An 18,337-nucleotide genomic window follows, 5' to 3' on the forward strand; every position below is an offset into this window, starting at 1 on the left:
GTGCAAAGAGTCACAGATCTCCTGAGGTAACACAACATAAATGAACAGCTACGCACCTCAACACTTGCAGCAGCTTTCAGGGGTTTTCAAGCAGAAAAACTTTTTAGTATTACCAAAGTATTGTAGTATTACACCCAAAAAATCCAGAACATCTGGGACCTCAAGTACTTCCTCATGGGCAATATCTGGGTAAGTTCTGGGGACCTCGGCAGAGCAGAGAAAAAGCCAAATGTAGAACCAGTTCCTACCAACAGAGCCCCATCACACAGCGGGGCTGGGGCACAGTGATGGGCTTCAAGCCGCCTCTCCCAGGGCACTGCCCGGTCAACATCCATCAGGGAGAAGAACGGAGGCAGAGAGCTCTTTCTTTTAAGTCTGGCTTATGGGAACAGGAGTGACTTGGAGGGACAGGAGGTGCCAGCTGTGGGATGAGGACAGGCAGGATGGATGGGCCGCAGGGAGAAGAGCTCCTCACTCAGCTCCCAGCCAGGTTTCCAGACTTGTTCTGGAAGGGAGAAACAGGAGAAGCTGAGGGCATCAATCCTTCCCCTGCAGACAATAGGAAACCTCCTGCTGACTTCCAGGAGACACTGCTGTGAAGGCTTTGTGCTCTCTCCTGCTAAAGAGCAGGAAACGAAGGTGTGGGATCCACTCTCCACATGGGAATGACCCACCACAGTCCTGATTGAAAAACACACCCCAAACTGAAAACCAATTATCTACTTAAAAGAAAGAAAAGGTACTTCCCTTCCCAGCTGGCCCTTCAGCCAGGGATTGGCATCGGGGAAGGTAGGCATGATGTTGTGAAATAGAAAAGCAGCTTAAGAGACACCAGAGCAGAGGCTGGGCGGGCTCAAACACTGACCTGTCCCACCTCGGCTGGCACATCTCTTTGCCAGTCCTGTGCAATCGGGAGATTATCTCACAGACGAGCAGACTTCCTGGTCAGAAAGGTGAGACCAGCAACCAGCTGAACTACTGATTCCCTCCAAGCTCAGTGCCTGATCACTTCCAGTCCCTCCCAGTGCAAGTGTCATCTGTGCGTTAAAGCCACTTTTAAGTAAGATGGACAGGCCTCCCGAGGTTACTGCATCCCCGGTGAATGATTAAGCACAGCAGCCCACTATTTATTCAAAAGGCAAGATCTGAGTTCAGACCATGCACTTGGTCTCATGCACACTTTGTCGAGCAGCCACTGCTTGGGAAGCCTTGGGCTTTGCAAAGAACTGGCAGAGAAGCTGCTCCAGGTTGCAGTGCTCCCTCAAGCCATCACGGAATCATGGAATTGTTGAGGTCAGAAAAGACCTTTAAGATCATCAAGTCCAACCGTTAACCCAACACTGCCAAGTCCACCACTAAACCATGTCCCTAAGTGCCGCAGCTACGTGTCTTTTAAATACCTCCAGGGATGGCAACTCCACCACTTCCCTGGGCAGCCTGTTCCAAGGCTTGGCAACCCTTTCAGTGAAGAAATTTTCCTAATACCCAATCTAAACATCCCCTGGTGCAACTCGAGGCCATTTTCTCTTGTCCTATCACTTGTTACTTGGGAGAAGAGACCGACACACATACCTTGCTACAACCTCCTTTCCAGTAGCTGGAGAGAGCAATAAAGTCTCCCCCCAGCCTCCTTTTTTTGAGGCTTAACAAGCCCAGTTCCCTCAACCACTCCTCAGAGGACTTTTGCCCTGCTCATAGGACCCTTCACCAGCTTCACTGTCCTTCTTTGGACACACTCCAGCACCTCAATGTCTTTCTTATAGTGACGGCCCCAAACTGAACCCAGTATTCGCAGCGTGGCCCCACCAGTGTCGAGTACAGAGGGATGATCACTGCCCTATTCCTCCTGGCCACACTATTTCTGACACAAAATCATGGTCTTCAAACCCCAAAAGCAGCCCATCCACATCACATTCCTAAGCCTTCTCCCCAGTGTTCGGGGTCTTCTGCTATTTGGAGGTCTCGAAGCAAAGGTGTCAGGGTAGTTCAGGAGATGTCACATCTCTCTCCAGTTTTTGCCAGCCTGAGCAAACTCAGATGAGTTATTGAAGGTACAGAAAAAGGCAAAACCACACATTCCCTGATACTTTTATGCATGCAGGTACCTAGAAAACCTGAACTTTAGAAATCATAGTTTTCCTACTATGCACCAAGAAAGTCAAAGCTATGTGCTCTTTCAGATTCCAAATACTTAATTTTTCCTTTTTAAATAATGAAGTTTGCAGACACACTAAATTCACACATTTTGAAATTCTTTCAGCGTTTGAACATACACAAGATGTGGTGCTTCAGCAGCACGCAGGCACCTCAGCTCTGCAACCGCTTCCAAAATGAGATGGAAATAAGACATTCCCTGGAATAGGAGATTTAAGGGCAGAAACTGAACTGAAGAATAAGATTTGAACTGCAACTCGAACCTATAGATGATTTGGCAAATTTAAACCCAGGTGTTGTAATGCTGTTACCTGGCTACCTTGCATGCATAGGGTGCCTTAGATTTCCTTTTTAAGCAGCTGCATCAACAAATCACATCAGTTCCCACAGCCTTCACAGCAGATTAGCAACGAAGAGCTTGAATCCAGCACAGCATTTACACCATGCTGTTCTGGATCAGGGTGGAGGGGTAAAGCCTGAGAACATTTCTGATGTCAGAAGCAATCAGGAGATGCTAGAAGGTTCCACAGACACACAAAAAGTTGTGATGAAACTACTAGATATTTTGCATCTCATTACACTGGAGGACTTCATAACCTTGCATCCAAGTGGTGTTAAACACACTCTGGTACGTGAACAAGATTATATTTAAAAATAGCAAGATCCACTGAATCTCCACTGGTGGCAAGGCAGGTGACCTCTCTTACCTTAGGTGGGAAACCAGCACATCCGGCCTCTGATGCATCTCTCAGATATGCCAACTTGTTAGGTGATAACTGACATGCAATAAATCTGGTTTTTAACTCAGTTAATTACCAGTATTGCGTTCATGAGTAATACGATAGCATTTAAGGTGTGGCAGATTTTCCATTACAGAGCCCTGGTTGCATGACTTCCATGAGAAGTGTTTTCTGCTGGATGCAGCTTTGACAGAAGTCAGCCACGCTCCAGCCTAAACCTTCTAACCCCAAACCACCCCTCCAAACCATAACAGCCTTCAGCCCTCCACAGAGGGGCTCCTTCTGCAGGATAACACCCCGAGTCGCCTCGATATATGCACCACCAGCACTGCTGTAATTGACCTTGGACTGATTTCCTACCTCTCCAAGCCTTCCCTTTCTACAACACTACGGCACTTGCATCAACAGCATTGGCAATATCAGATGGATTGGAGGGTACTATGCCTAAAAAAATAAGGAAGGAAATAATGCAACCCAGCCAAAAGACGTAAGAAAAATGAAGTTCGAGGAACTGTGCACTCAGGTTCCCGGCTGGAAATTGCTCTGAAAGCATGGTTCAATTCAGTGTAGCAGCAAACTGGAAGTTTTGGTAAAGGGAAAAACAGCCCCAACAGGAGGAAATTCTTTAGGAGAGAGGACAAAGCGGCTTATGAGAGCACCTCTCTGATACAACAGCAAACTCAAAACATAACCTCTGTAATCCAGATCGCACAAAACATGTTGCATTTTCAGCAGAGCAGAACCCATTGAAACAAACTCATTTCTGATCTGAAGAGGCTGATTTTCCAAAATACCCTTTTGCAGAGGCAGGTAGGTTCAGTGGAACCTGCATCAAGACTCAGTACACAGTTGTTTTTTCTCAACAACAAGCTAGAGGACAAAAGCCCCTATGTCCAAAAACATGCATGAAGGATTTTGCACAAACATACATGCACAGCACAAGATAAAACGTGGAAGCCCCATGGCCACAGCCCTTGCCCCAGACCTGGAAGCCTGGGCTCAGCTCCCTGATCCAACGCAAGGTCAAGGGGAAGAAAACATGGGCAGACCAGCGCTGGTCTCACAAGACCAGCAGCTGCCTGGGACTCCAGGTGTGAACCAGACAGGGTCAGAGTAAAGCTCTGAACTGCTGTCCCAGAGGAGCCAGCAAAGCTCAGCCACTCAAAATATCAAAAACCTCATTTTCAGCCCAATGTGGAAATATTTCAGAGTTGTTGGGAGTTCCACGGGTAGGAGCACAACATAGTCAGCAGCTCTTTGTGGAGCTGCAGTGCTTTACTCACCACATTTGAGCCCTTCACCTTTGGGACAACTCAGTGCAGCCATTGCCACACAGATTTAGTCTGAGGTGCCTGAAACCACACCCCTACTCTCCTACAAAGAGAAGCCCAATGCATTGCTACTCGTGCACCCAGCCCCAAGCTCTTCCTTGCTACTCCTGCTTTCCAGCTGACACCTTTCAGCCAGAAAAAGACAGAAGATGGAGGGGAAGAAAAAAAAAAAAAATCCCTGCAGATTCTCATCTTCCTTCTCTAGTCTCCTCAAGTCATTGTTTTGCAGTACAAGTATTTCAGCTCTCACTGTACCAGGGAACAGGATTAGACAGGTCACTGTGGAATCAGATTACAGACTTTTACCTTTTTAACTTTTCTTCTCAGCACGTAGGCTGGCGAACTGACACCCAGCGAGGGAGCAAGCAAGGGACAGGCATGGGTGGAGATGGCAGCAAAACGTCAGTGATTCAGAGAGATTTGCCAAGTCATTGGAAGTTCTCACGATTCCAGGACCTAAAACAAAGAACCAGATGGGTAAAAATTAAAGGGTACAGAAGGGAAGAATTTTACCCAACTCATGCAGGCAACAAAGGGAGTAAAAATATCAAAGAGTGTCCTGATAGAATTTTGTCTTAAAGGGCTTAATTTTCCTTGCAGCTCAGAATTCCCCTCTCAGCTCCAGGCCATGGCTGCCTGCAAGGCTCCGGCAGAGCCAGGAACCCCTCAGTACCCTGCAGCGTGTGGCCAGTTTGTGAGGATACAGAGTCCTGGTGTTTGGAAAGATCTGGGACCTTACAGGAGACTATTGTGGCCACAGACTCCAAATGATTAGATGAGTCCTGTGTTCTCAGTGGTGCAAATTTCCTTTTAACGTGGTGTTCCCTCAACTAGGGAGTATGTCTGTCCTGTCTCAGGCTCTCTTCGAATTTCTGCACGTGTCAGCATCCTGCAATGCCTGCACCGAGCCCGACAACTAGGGCTGAACAACATATACGGGAAGACAGTCCCAGGCTTGACTGGGAGACGTCAAGAGATGGAGGAGATGAAGAGCCCATTCCAAAGGATGATCATTCTGGTAAAAGCATGTGTTGAACTTGTCATGTCTGTTTATAATTTAGAGCTATTAATGCTCATTATGATCTTTTGTGATAGCACTAGACAGCTTGCGTTCACTTTCTCTATTGCAAACTGAAAACAATGCTGCCTGTCCCCATGCCCCCTGCACAGGAGCTTCCTACAAAACAGGTAATAATATGCTTGAAGCATCTTAAGTATTATTATTCAAAACACCTATTTAAACTGAACCTTTTCATTGCAGTTAGCACTAACCCTGGTGATATGGACTGTTAAATATGAACAGTATTCAGCTTTGAGTGTAACAACATATTTTTTCCCCATGAGATACAGAAGTTACTGAATTTATCATAATTAGCCTCAAAACACAAGGAACATAGAGAGATGAAATAACTTGCCACAGTTTTACAAGACAGCCAATGCAGGGAACAACACGAACTCCTTTTCCAAAGAAACAGACCAGTGCCCTAATCAATGAACCATTTTTCCACTGTTAATGCCTCAAATGACAGGGGAAAAAAAATAATTAATTACCAAATAAATTATTTAACCAGCTTGGCTTTTTTTTCTTGTTCACTAGTTACCTTCACATTTATTAACCTGGTTACCCACCAACTTGTTATTCCAACTCACAGGAATCCCCAGGCGTTAACAAGACAGCCATTTCTAGCACAGCGCAGTGCCCTGCCTGAAGTCACCCACGCTGCCAGATGACACACGGGTCACTAGCGGGACCTAAAAGGCAATTTGCATCTCATATGACATCTGTATTCTGGAGCAGGCAGCACAACTTGCCCATGAGTCCTGCAGAGCCAAGCACTAAGAAGTCTCCAGCCAGTAATGGACTCAAAGGCCGGCAAGGATGAGGTGTGAAGCAACATCCATGAAATGCCCAAGACTTATGAGTTCAAACCACAAGAAATTCTAGAAGATGACCAAAAACTACCTCTAGCAAATCCCAAACAGCCAAGATGCAAAATTAAATAATCCTATTTCTCTGCTGCAGGGTGTTGCTCCTGAGTAACATTACAGCATCCAGGGTGTGCCTTGCCTCCCAGCGTTATGTCCGTCTTGCAGGGGCTACAAACTCAAGGGGAAACGCTGCTGGCTCACCAATCACAGGCTGCAGATTTCCCTCAAATAACATCAACCTCTAAGGTCAATTCAGGGTCTAATCCCCAGCGGCACGTTGTATGATTTTATTTGTCTCAAAACTTCCAAAGAAGGCTCCGACATATGAGTTCAGCTCTGAGTCATCTCCATTTGACCAACTCAACTAGTTTTTCCCAGTCAGAGTGATAATGAAGACAAACTGATGTGAGCTGCATACCAAAAAAACAGAGACACTAAGCTTATTCCCCCACTGAAGGAACCACGAGCTAAAAAGCACATTTCTTTAATAGCATTCTTGCAGTACGTTCAATATACGCACACTGAGTTTGCGATGGTTTCATTGCATTCAAACAGGAGAATCCTACAGTATTAATTTCCAGAGCTATACAGTCATTTCAAGTCATGTGGTTATTTTATGAGTCTTTCCTACACAGCCCAGCTTCCACAAGTTAACCACAGGCTTCCTCCTTCTCACCCCTCCAGTGACACCCATGAACAGACAGAAACAAGAGAAAGCAACAATTTTGGTCAGAGACTGCAGTCCCAGATGAACCCTCCAAAACAGAGGACATCAGCAACTGGACATCCAACGACTGGAGCCACCTGTGGCAAGTCCTGCTGCTGGGGACACCCTGGGGCCAAGTCAGGGCCCTCCAACAGCCTTTGCCTGCATCCAGGGCTCTGCCCAGCTCAGACAATTCAGCATATCCCAAAATGGCCCAGAACATCTTTGTTAATAAAGTTCCTGAGATAAAGACTAACGCAATGCTTTTCACAGGCTTCTGCCGGGTAATTACAAGCCGATCACTTCTGAGTTAGTTACATACAGCTAAAGACGTTATTACATGTAAAAGGAAAAAACATTGTACTGGAAACAAGTTCCCTCTGCCCTTAGCTGGCTTATAGCTAAATATTTCCAGAGAAGAGGAAAGGTGGGAAGTCTTCATTTACCCAGTGAGTTTGCTGTTGTGCAACACTTCTACCTTTGGAAGAGGGAGCTGGGATCAAACACATCTCACAGGCAAAGTACCACCTGCACCAGGAGACCTTTGAGACTCCATGTTTGCATTTGCGCTCTCGCCGTGACGTTACGGGCAGGCAGGGCTTGGGGAAGTCGGCAGAGATGAGCTGAGGGCTCTTGGAAGTAAACTCATAGTCCTACAGCATGCCAGCCCTGGGGAGCAGAGCATCATTTTCTCTAGAGCTTCACAAATTAGGCACTGGGGTGTCCCAGATGGTCACCTAAAGGCAGTCAGTGGCAAAAGCTGATTTTCTCTTAATGGTAACATGGAAGGGTTGACCCAGCGCTGAGGGATCTGGAGGAGTTGGGAACTGTTGGTGTGAGGTTAATGGTTGGACTGGAGGATCTTCAAGGTCTTTTCCAGCTGAGGTGATTCTGTACTATGCACAGGGAGCTATTAAGCAGTAACAAGTCTTGGCCACTATTAATTTTAACTTCATTTTCAACTGATAAGCAAAGATAAAAAGGCCTCATCATATGAATCCTACATGCAGCTCACCACTTTCTTGTTTTGTGAGGGCGCAGGGGGTGGGGACCGCCTGTATCCCTGCAAATTTCTGAAGACAGAAAGTTTCCAAACAACATGTTTGGTACGTGCACCCAAGAAGCCCACACAAGGGCATGAAGAACATCATTTCCTTCCCCCCTGCCAATCGCTGCTCTGTTATTTTAAGGAGATAATTTTGGAAAAGAAAACGCGAGAAGCAGAAGAAACTCTGTCAAGCTGCAACGATTAATAAATGCCAAACAGATGCACACCATCCTCCGCGGGATGATGTATGCGACAGGCCAGGGCAAACCCCAGCGAATGCATTTCCGAGCTCAGCGCCTAAGGGCTGGAACAGGTAGCAACAGAGAGGGGGGAAAAAAAATACACAATTATAAAAAGCAACTGTCGGAGAAAACACTGAAAACAAGGAGGCGAGAAAAGTGACAGTGCACTTAAACAGCGGAGGTGGTGAAAGTAGCTGGTGACAAGGAGATGCTGTCAGGAGGCTGGGAAGGGCTGTGTGCCGTACGCAGCCCCGTTCCTGGAGAACGGCACCCCGGCTAACGGTCCATCGCACGGTCGCTGCACCCTGCCGTGGGTACCGGGGGTGATTTGGGCCCCAGGATGGACCCGCAGCCTCCCTGGGAGATGGGTTTCCAATAGCTGCCATGGCCAGGAGGGTCTGGCTCAGCAGTGAAGGCTAGGAGCTCACACGGTGAGTTCCTGTGCATGGATCAGCAGCTCACGCTGCTGCTTCAGAAAGCTGTTTGCTCTCATTAAAAGCTCTAAGGGATGGAGAATTTACTCTCCCCCTCCACACAAGCCAATCCATCATTTAATTAAACCCCAAATAAAAAAACCCCACACACTTTATTTTCCAGTGTGAAATTGGCCGATGGCTGCTTTCAGCCCTGGGTGTCTCTGTTTCCTGGCGTTGGGAGTGTTCGTGTATCAAACACCTTCTTGCAAAGGTGCATCACCTCATCATCTCTTACCACTCACCCCATTTAGGTGCTGCTTCTATACTGAGTCAATCCTTAAAATATTTGCCATCAATATGTCAGGTATGTAAATTAGCATTTAAATTCTGTTGCCTTGTACCCAATTAAAGACTTAATCTCCAGCTGTGCAGCCAAGACAACGCTGCCAAGGAGGAGCCGTTCCCAGACTACAGCTCACGGTTGGTCCCTGCTATAGAAAAAGTCACCTTGTTACAATAATTCCTACTGAAAATCAGAGTTACACCCTGCATGCAGCCATAGGGAGATCCCAACTTTCTGCTTTTTGATCCAGCCCTGAAGGATGGCAGCCTCAGCTGAGGTCCATCCATCATCATCACTGCAGCGATGAAGGTTTGCCCCAGCCGTGGCCAGGGCTCTCCCTCCAGCAGCTCCCCTCTCCAGCCAGGGCAGGGCTCCTACAGCAGCTCAGGTGCATTTTTGCCGTTGACTACCCACCCGCCAGCCAGGCTGGAGGAATGCAGCGCAGTCAGTCCTGTTTGCTCATGGAAAGGTCTGGCTTTGCTGTCGAATGCAGAACTGAAACGATTTTCAAGGCACTTGCTGACCCTCCACACCCATTCTGCAGTACAGGAGGCCAATAATTATTTACCCAGCAATATATTAAATAAAGAAACCAAAAAAAAAGCTTTTAGGACAAGCAGAACTACTTATCATTTCCTTCAATCTAGGGTTGGGTTTTTGAGAGTCATTCGCCTACAGGTGATTGACAGCAGTGTTTTATGATGAAACACTGTTTGCAGAAACATCTTGCCTAAAAATGGTTCCACCAGAGCTAATAAATTCCATCAGCTAATCTGACGTTGCCACCCACAAAATGTATTGCTCATGGATACAGATGCACAAGCCCCAAGATGCAGTATCAGAGGTGGGGCGGGGAGAACCCATTTAACTGATATTCTCCAAAATTCTGCATCTTTGCAACGAGGAAAACCAAACACCGATTTGAACGCAAACTGCCCCTTGCGAGTCAGGCATCTCGCCGTGAATTGCAAGGCACAAGCACGCACTCTTTGGGCCATTCTCAGTCTCGAGCACCCTCGCATGCCCTGGCACAAGCCCTCGGGGTGCCCGGTGGTGCTGGGCGCGCTCTCTTCCATGAGCTGGTTGCAGCGAGCAAACGCTGTGCACGAGACAAGACCGAACATGTTTCCTCTTTGCGACGCGTTAGGACGCCGAAAAGCACTTCTTTGGAGAATGCCTTTATTCAAACTGCCCAAGACAACAATAACGCAAATGCACAGAAGGGTTTACTCATTTCCCAAGTGGAGAAGTAACATGAAACACGTTTTGCAACCTGTGCTGGCAAGAGAGAGGCAATATTCCCGTTCTGCACAAGGGGAAACAGGGATACAGAGAGATGAAGCGATCAGCCCAGGGTTCTGAAAACCACCAGTAGCAAAGCAGAAATTGGGAGTCTCTGCATTCCACTGCACTGCTAAAGTCCAGCACAGCATCATATTTTTAAGACAGAAGCCTAAGAATGTTTCAAAACTTCGATTAGCTTCAGAAAGCAGTACACAAGGACATCCTTGAAGTTAATGATCCCATCGGCACACTTAAAGTTTAGGGAGACCGTTTGAGAATTCTCAAATAACAGCAGGTCAGTAAAACACTCTCTCTAGTCCAAGTGAAGTGACCCATAAGCTCAGTCTTACTACACCCAACATTTACTAGGTTTGACATTGTCCTCTTTAAAAAGCTCCATGAATATTCAGAAAGCCCTCATCAAAAATGAGCATACAAGCAGAGAAATAGATGCAACCCCTTCACCCCCGTTCCCAAGCACTGTCAGCTCCTTGGAGAGGAGCATCTCTCACCAGGCAGGAGAGTCACCCCCTCCAGCTACTGCTTTGCTGCCCTCCGGACTCAGAGGAGAGAGCTGGGAGCCTACAACCCATCCTAAAATTAAAGGTCCAAGGCTGGTGCGTTGACTTACGCAATTAGATCAGCCTCTGCATTTCTAGATGACTAAATTAGTTGTGACAAGTTTGGCCCGAATTACGTTCAAGTAGCCTCACGCAGAAGTCTTTCCAGATGCTGCTGCATTAACCTGGGTGACACACTCGGTAAATCCAGGGGCCACCCATTCTCCTCACAAAGCCCTTGGGCTGTTGGCATCAGGCAGCCTCAGCCAGGTCCCCCGAGCTCGCACCCTGGCTTGGGGTCAGCTCACGCGTGCTGCGCTCTGTCCCCGCGAGACTCCTGGGCACAGATCTGCAACGGGGTTTGGAACAGACTTAAGTCCAAAAAAGAGGAGAAAAAAAAAAAAAAATCAAAAGAGCCACACAAGGTAGAGATTTTCAAAAGCACGAGGCAGGGAAGGTAATTAAACCAGCTCGGGTGTTCCCTGCACCTCGGGCTAGTGTCAGGGAAAAAAGCCCACATGCGCACAAGCAGGAAAAGGCAATAGCCCATAATATGCACGCCGGTGCTTCTCAGAGGCTTTTACCTAAGCGTTGCCAGGGTGATGTGTACATAAGTCTGTCCTTGCTCTGAACCGCAATCACCAGCTTGACAGAAAACACCCAACTGGGATCCGTGGACAGGTAATTGTCGGAGGAGCAGGAGGCGGCGTTTTGTTGGGGTTGTAACCTGAGAGATCCCGCGGGCTGCGGGGAGCCCCCAGAGCACCCAACAGCTCCCCTCTCCCCCGTCCCGTGGGGGGTGTCGAATCCAGGGGAAGGGAGAGCCTGGGGGACAGGCGGGCTGACACCCCCCGGCTTTGCACAGACCCAAACCCATCCACGCTCGGGAGGAGGAGCACATGGGAATGTGCAAGCGCAGGGGAGAAATCTGTTTGTTTTCTTTTAAAAGGCGACTTTCTTAAAACATGATTAACAAGATCAAACAGCAAACTCTTTTAGGAGGTGAGGAATCTCCCCAGAAGCTCCCCCCAGGCATTACCAGCAGGGATCTTAACAGCAAGTGAGAGGAGGGATGGAGCGCTCTGCTGGAAGAGCGGTTTATGGGTTGGAGTTACTCCCACAGAGAACAAGCCCCCACCAGCTGCTAAAGGAGCAACGGACCCTTTCACTTGAAGGAGATGAATCTGGGGCAAGGCTCAAAAGAGCCTCGAGGACCACAGCCAGGTTCAGAAGATGCTCAGCAGCATTAACCCAGCCTGTGTAGTTCTTCACGCTGAGCTCCCTGGACTGCTGCACAAGTGTTCTTGCACCTCAGCAAGGACAAGGAACCTAAAGCAACAGGCTTGGAAAGCCAAGGCAGAACCAGACCAGTACTACGCCTAATGCAAAAACACCCTCAGTAGCTTTCTTACAGAAAATTACACTTCCAGGATTCAGCTCCCATAGCCCTTTACAGAAGGCCTGTGGGTAACCTCCTCCTCAGTGCTCTGCATCCCTGGAGGGAAACCTGTAAACGTGCAAAAATCACCAAAGGCCACCGAAAACTGTTCCTGGCTTTACATGCAAGTCCCAACAGTTGTGAACACTTGGGTCGTGCTGCTGCTTTAGCTTAATACAGGAGAGGAAGCTCCATGCAGTCAGCGGAGGACGGGGCACGGGGCGAGTCCCCTGCAGCTGGGTTTTGTCTGTGTCACATCCCACTGTGCTGGTTCACTCCATCAGCCTGGGCAGCCCACGAGGACGAGGGCTCCAGCAGCACCCTGATGGCAGTGAACTCACAAGTCTCAGCTTCCCAACACAACATCCCCAGAGCAAGACCCTCAAGGGATTCACATCACTTTGAGAAACCCAGGAAACACCAGAAGACCTTACTAGACCAAACACAGCCGGATACATCTACCCACACCAAACCTCTGAGCTGTGCCCCCCCACCCTGTTTCAAAATCCCCTTTGACAACCTCCCAGATGATCCTGGCTGCCGGAAGCACATTGAGGGACCCAGCAAGGGCAGCTTCACAACTCCAGGATTTTCTGAAGCAGTTTTGTTGAAACTGGCAACCTAATTAGCAAAAAAAAAAATCCTCCGGTATAATTTAGGAAGAAACATTATTTCCAAGTTAATGAGAAAAATATTTTAATTACAGTATTTACAAGTTATGACTATGCCAAAATGTTCTCTTGGGAAAGCTGCACATATTTTCCCTGAACTTCAAGTAAGGGAGAACGGAAGAGGGAAAGAGAAAGCACAGGAGGAAAACCACAGAAAGGAAGACAAGCAGCAAGGCAAGGCTTTTGTAAAAGCAACAGCCAACTTTTCAAGCCCCTGGTCAGCCATTAGCTGATGTAAAATGAAGATAGCCCAAGGTAACAGTGCTTCAGCTAAGGAACACAAACCCCTTGATACTGATAATTTGCAGCCCCAGACATGCAGGGATGCTGGCGCAGGGGGGCTCTGTGTGCGGTTGCTGCCCGTCACTGTCCCCCTCCAGGTCCCTCCCGTGGACCTGGGCAAAGAGCAGCTTTTCTCCGTGCTCTCAGGATGCCATCGCAGCCTGCAAGCACGTGGGTGCCACGTTAACTGCTCAGCCATTGGCAAAACCGAGGGGTAGGAAGCTTTGTCCTTTGAAGGCAGCTGATGGGGGTGATATTTGTTTTCTCTGCATGGCTCAACAGAAATATAAATTTCCTCATCAAAGCTGCAGACAGCAGTAAGTGGTGGTTCCTGCCGACTCAAGTTTCTTTCCTGGTGAGGTTCTTCTAAAGCAGCCAGGTCTCTCTCCCTTTTGGGGACACTTTGGGCTTGTGCAGTGACTAAGTCCCGCTGCCACCAGACAACACCATAAAAATAGCATCAGTTTCAGGTATGTAGTTTGATACGCAAAATTGCCATATCTGGCAGATGATTCATTGATCCACATGATCTTATGACAGGTTCTCAGGTCTTTATTATTCCTGAATCACATCTGCTCATAAATACCAGAGGGTTTTTCACACCTAGTATTATTACAGTGAACGGCCAAAGGAGGACTCATTTCAGCTGCCTTAGAAAAATATTTCCTCCTCTTTTCAGCTTTTACAGGATTACAGGAAGGAACCAGCAGCAGAGGCTCCCCAACAAACAAATCATTACATCTGTTGGGACTTATGGTTTCAGCTACTCTTGAAGCAATTAAAAGGTTAAATAATGGGAGAAAGAAAAAGAACTAAAATAAAAACAGACTCATTGTTTACTTCCCTGTGTTGGTTTTTAGATGATATCGAGCTTCTAACCAGGAACTCAAACAGCAGGGACTCACTTTGGCAAAACATATCCTTCCTCCCTACTGCAGGCATTTGGGTAGTAGCTCCCGCAAGCTTGTGACCCCCATTCCCTAGAATAAGAGAGACTGGGATTTTCCAGTCACGCAGAGATGCCAAACACCCCCTCAGGCTGGCAGATCCCAGGACTTACCAACAAGACTTGGAAAATTGTTGGCTGTTGGCTCACTCACCGAGCAGAGACAATTCCTTTTTCTCCTTGTGAACCCAAAACCATTAAAGCTTGAATAAAATTGGAGCTGGGGTCAGAATGAGGGGGGACAGATGCAGGACGGCCTCCAGAGGGGCATCTGGAGCCCCGGGTTTTCAATACATTTGATCAGAATTGTTGCAGAAAACGTGAAAGTCAACTTTTCAGCAAATAAAGTATTCCCTCAGCCCTTACTTAATGGTAAAGACCTAGTAACAGCCTATAAAAATTTCTACCTCCATTTCTTTGCAGGAAGCAATAGAGTGATTTCCCCACCGCCTGGGGAAATAACAACAGCGAGCCACGGTAGGAAACAGAGTACCGTGGGTCACGTCGATCCAACACGGCAAGTCCATCCATGAGCAGGGCCGGCCGCGCGCCCGTGCTCACACAAACCTCTTCCAAGACCTGAACCTCTGACCTCCCAACCAGGAGACCCACCTTGAGCAATTTGCCACACCGCAACCTGTCAAGATGATTAATGCCATCGACACGCAGGGTTAGCGTTGGCTGCACGCTAAGCCACCTGTGTCATCTGTCAGTCCTCAAGAAGACACTGTTAACCACAGCTTCAAATTTCCTGAAACTGGAGATAATTGTTGGTTTTGGCCTGGCTCTGAAACGTGCCCAGTGCGCCAGGCTCAAAGGCTCCTTGGGAATGTGTGATTTAATAGGAGACAAAAAAATCCTGACTCCACAAAACTCCAGGCTGGAAGGAGGCTTCGATATACTTCAACAAGCTGCATTATTGCTTTTTAATGTCCCTCCTAAACCACCTCTCCCTCCTGCTTCAAATGCCTGCTGCCATTAGACCAAAGCACCCGTCGAGAACTGGGAGCTGCAATCGAAGGTGAAGCCATTGCTGCTGTGAGCAAAGTCACGCATCGCCCTGTGTGACTTTTTCCAGCCCTCACCCATGCCCGGCAAACACTTGAGTTTTGGGAACCAGCATGCACATGCAGGGAAAACCTCAGGAACAGGGGCAGGGTACAGCTTCAACACCGCTGAACACCCATTTGGCAAAACCTCCCTATAAAACCTCCCAAGCAGAATCCAGGTGCCCAAAGGATGGGGTCTGGGTTGCTCAAGTTTGTTTTTTTTTTTTTTCCCCCCCAAACAGAGGGAAAGCAGAGACAGAAAAAGCTTTTGCTTTTTTAAGAAACCCCAAGGCCTCCAGCAATCGTGTGGTCAGCTCCACAGCTGATATACATGGAGACAAGATGCCTAATGCAGGTGGGTGCACAAGAGAGCTCAAAGCTGCAGCGTAAAACACGTCTCAGAGCTGGGTCTGCTTCAAGCAGGGTGGATTAAAGCACAGCTCTGGCCTATTTATTTATTTATTTTGTATTTCCCAGGGAGCACGGCCCTGTTTTGCAGGCTGGGTAAGCACCCTTCCTGGGAAGCTGGACCCATGTGGGCTGGGGTGAAGCAAGCACGGCATTTCCCAGAAGAAAACAGGTCATCCCACTGCATCTCACAGAGCTTTCCCCACGGGACTTTGTCCACTTCCACCCCTTCTTAGCAAAATGGGGACACGAAGCCTCCCTCTTACTGCTGGCCACACAGCCGCCGCCTCGGAGATGTTCCTCGCTTCACTACGTGCCGCATCCAAAGAAGATATTTAGATGGCACTTTCCCTGGACAGGTCGCACACACCCAGCAAGGTCAGCAGCACAGCTCCAACCCAGCACTGTGGGATGGATGCTGTCTGTGCCACCACTAGCGACACCGTTTGCTGATCCAGCCCCCGGGAGGGCAGCACAGGGACACTGGCATGTCCCTTCTCCAGGGCCAGGCTCTAGGGACAGCCCGGAGCTCCGTGTAAAAGCCCCAGAGCGCGAAGGAGTTAAAGCAGCCTCATTGCTGAGGGATTTCTCCATAATCTGTACACATGTCATGGGGATCAGGACTGTGGGTGGTAGTGCTAGTCTGTGGCAGTCGTTCAGGCCCATGGCCCAGCACCTGACTCGTTCAGAAAGCCCTCTTATCCAAGCAGTTTTCAAATTTAATTAAGAGGGACCTATGACAGGCTTAACGCTGCTGCTGTGCCAGCCCGAAACTCTCTCAGGAGTTTTGCACAAAGGCAGGAGGGAGCGGTGACACAGCCGAGGGATCGCTTGGCTGGCACGGGGAACCTCAGAAGGGTTTTGCAGAGTTTCACCCAAACCACAAAGCAACAGCAGGGAGGGGGGGGAAAAAAAAAAAGAACAGAAAAAAAAAGTGAGGGTGATCTGAGAGCAAGGGGTCAGATTCTTTTCTGCAGAGGTAATAGTGGAACCAGAAGGAAATGCAGGTTAATAAAAAACGGGCTCTGTTAGTTAAAGTTTGCCAGCCTGAGAGCGCAGAGTATCTGTTGCACCCTGGGACGCAGCCCCCGTGTCGGGCCGGGTCTCACCCTGCGCACGGCCGGCGAGGAGGGTGCTGTGGGAGGAGAGCGAGGCAAAGGGGCTGGCAGCACCGGCTCCGCGGGGCAGGGAGGCTGGGCAGGGGACAGGCAGCATATGCAGTGCCCTTCCAATGGGAAAACTGGTGGTGATCACAGCTGGGGTGCATCAGTCCTCAAGGGCTGCGTTCATCCCTCCTCACCTTGGAGGTGCACCCATCCTGGCTGCCATTCGGGTAAGAGGCAACCACTGGGCACGTCAACAGGCACCAATTTTAATGTGTCTTTAGGACTATTTGTCCCAGGAAAGTTAGCTCCATTCAGGGCAGGGATAATCAGTTTGACAGCGTAATGGTGAGAACATCAGAGCACCGGTCCAGGAGGAAGATCCCCAGCTAATACAAACAGGGTAAATTGAGACTCATTTCCTAAAATTAGTCCTAGGCCAAGATCCCACGTGGAAGTTATGTCATTAACTGCTAATACAATTACCTGGATGACAGTAGCTATATGTCCTGACTTGAAATCTGAAGTCTTGGTTTGAGGTTGGGATTGAAGGGTTTGGGTTCTCCCCCCCCCCCCCTCTATTTTTGGCTACTTGGCAAATTCACCCAGAGCAGGAAATTAGGAAGAGAAACAGTCTCAGTGTCAATACTTCGCTGAGTCTATTTACCATGGGCTATTTGCACTAGATAATTGCTCAGAAGTGTCTCACCTCCTCCACTCTTCAAGAGCCAAATGATGTCATGGAAGTGGCATCCAGAGCAGGAGCCAATATGAACCAACGTAACCTGGGCCCAGCAGGAAATCGCTTGGGAGCGCCTACAGACCCAAACACAACTCCCCTTCTCCCCCCAGGGCTGCCCACCGCCAGCACGGGGGCACAGAGGGGGAGCACATCCCCTCGCACACCTCAAACACCCCAGCCTGGAAAGAAGCCCAGGGCTGAAGTGCCACCATATGAGCGTCTGAGCCAGTCCAGAGCTCACAAACATGACAGGTAACTTTGAGTTTGGGCCTTTGCCTCCAAACAAGCCCAACTACAGTCATTAAACAGCAAGATTGCCAAATTTGCAAACTAGTCACGGCTCCGGCTGAGCTCTGTCTCCCTTTAATTCCTCTTAGCCAGCGACAGCCATGGGAGCCATCAGTATCCAACAGCCTCTGTAAAAGGTAAAATTGCCAGATCCCTCCTGGCCAAGTCCCAGCCTTTTGCTCCGGGTGGGACTGTCAAACCCTGCCTGTCTGTAATGAAATTTTCTCCACACCACGCACAACTGGAAAGGGTTATGCTGCAACAGCAGTAAGACCCCCCCAGATGCCCTTGTGAGGCTCCTCACTCCATCCGTCCCCTGCCCCGAGGACCACCAAGAGCATCCTCACATCCCGGGGCACTCGGCAGCAAGCAGAGCCAAAATGCAACACAGGAAGCAGCAGGTTTCCAACACTCATAGCCCTGCCTTGCATCTTAACCCACCCCTCCAATTTCTGAGCACAAAGCCCCAGCTGAACCCACTGATTCAGGCACATGAATGAGCACCACGACACAGTAGCACATGAGCGGGGGGCGGCAGCAGGGGTCTGATCCACAGGCAGGTAAGTACCCAGTGGCCACCTCCAAACTATGGCAGAGCCATAGCATCTCACCCAGGGCCACCCAGCTCAATTTGCTTTTACTCTCACAGGAGGCAGC

This window comes from Strix uralensis, chromosome 19, assembly GCF_047716275.1.
Source record: "Strix uralensis isolate ZFMK-TIS-50842 chromosome 19, bStrUra1, whole genome shotgun sequence".
Classification (NCBI taxonomy): domain Eukaryota; kingdom Metazoa; phylum Chordata; class Aves; order Strigiformes; family Strigidae; genus Strix; species Strix uralensis.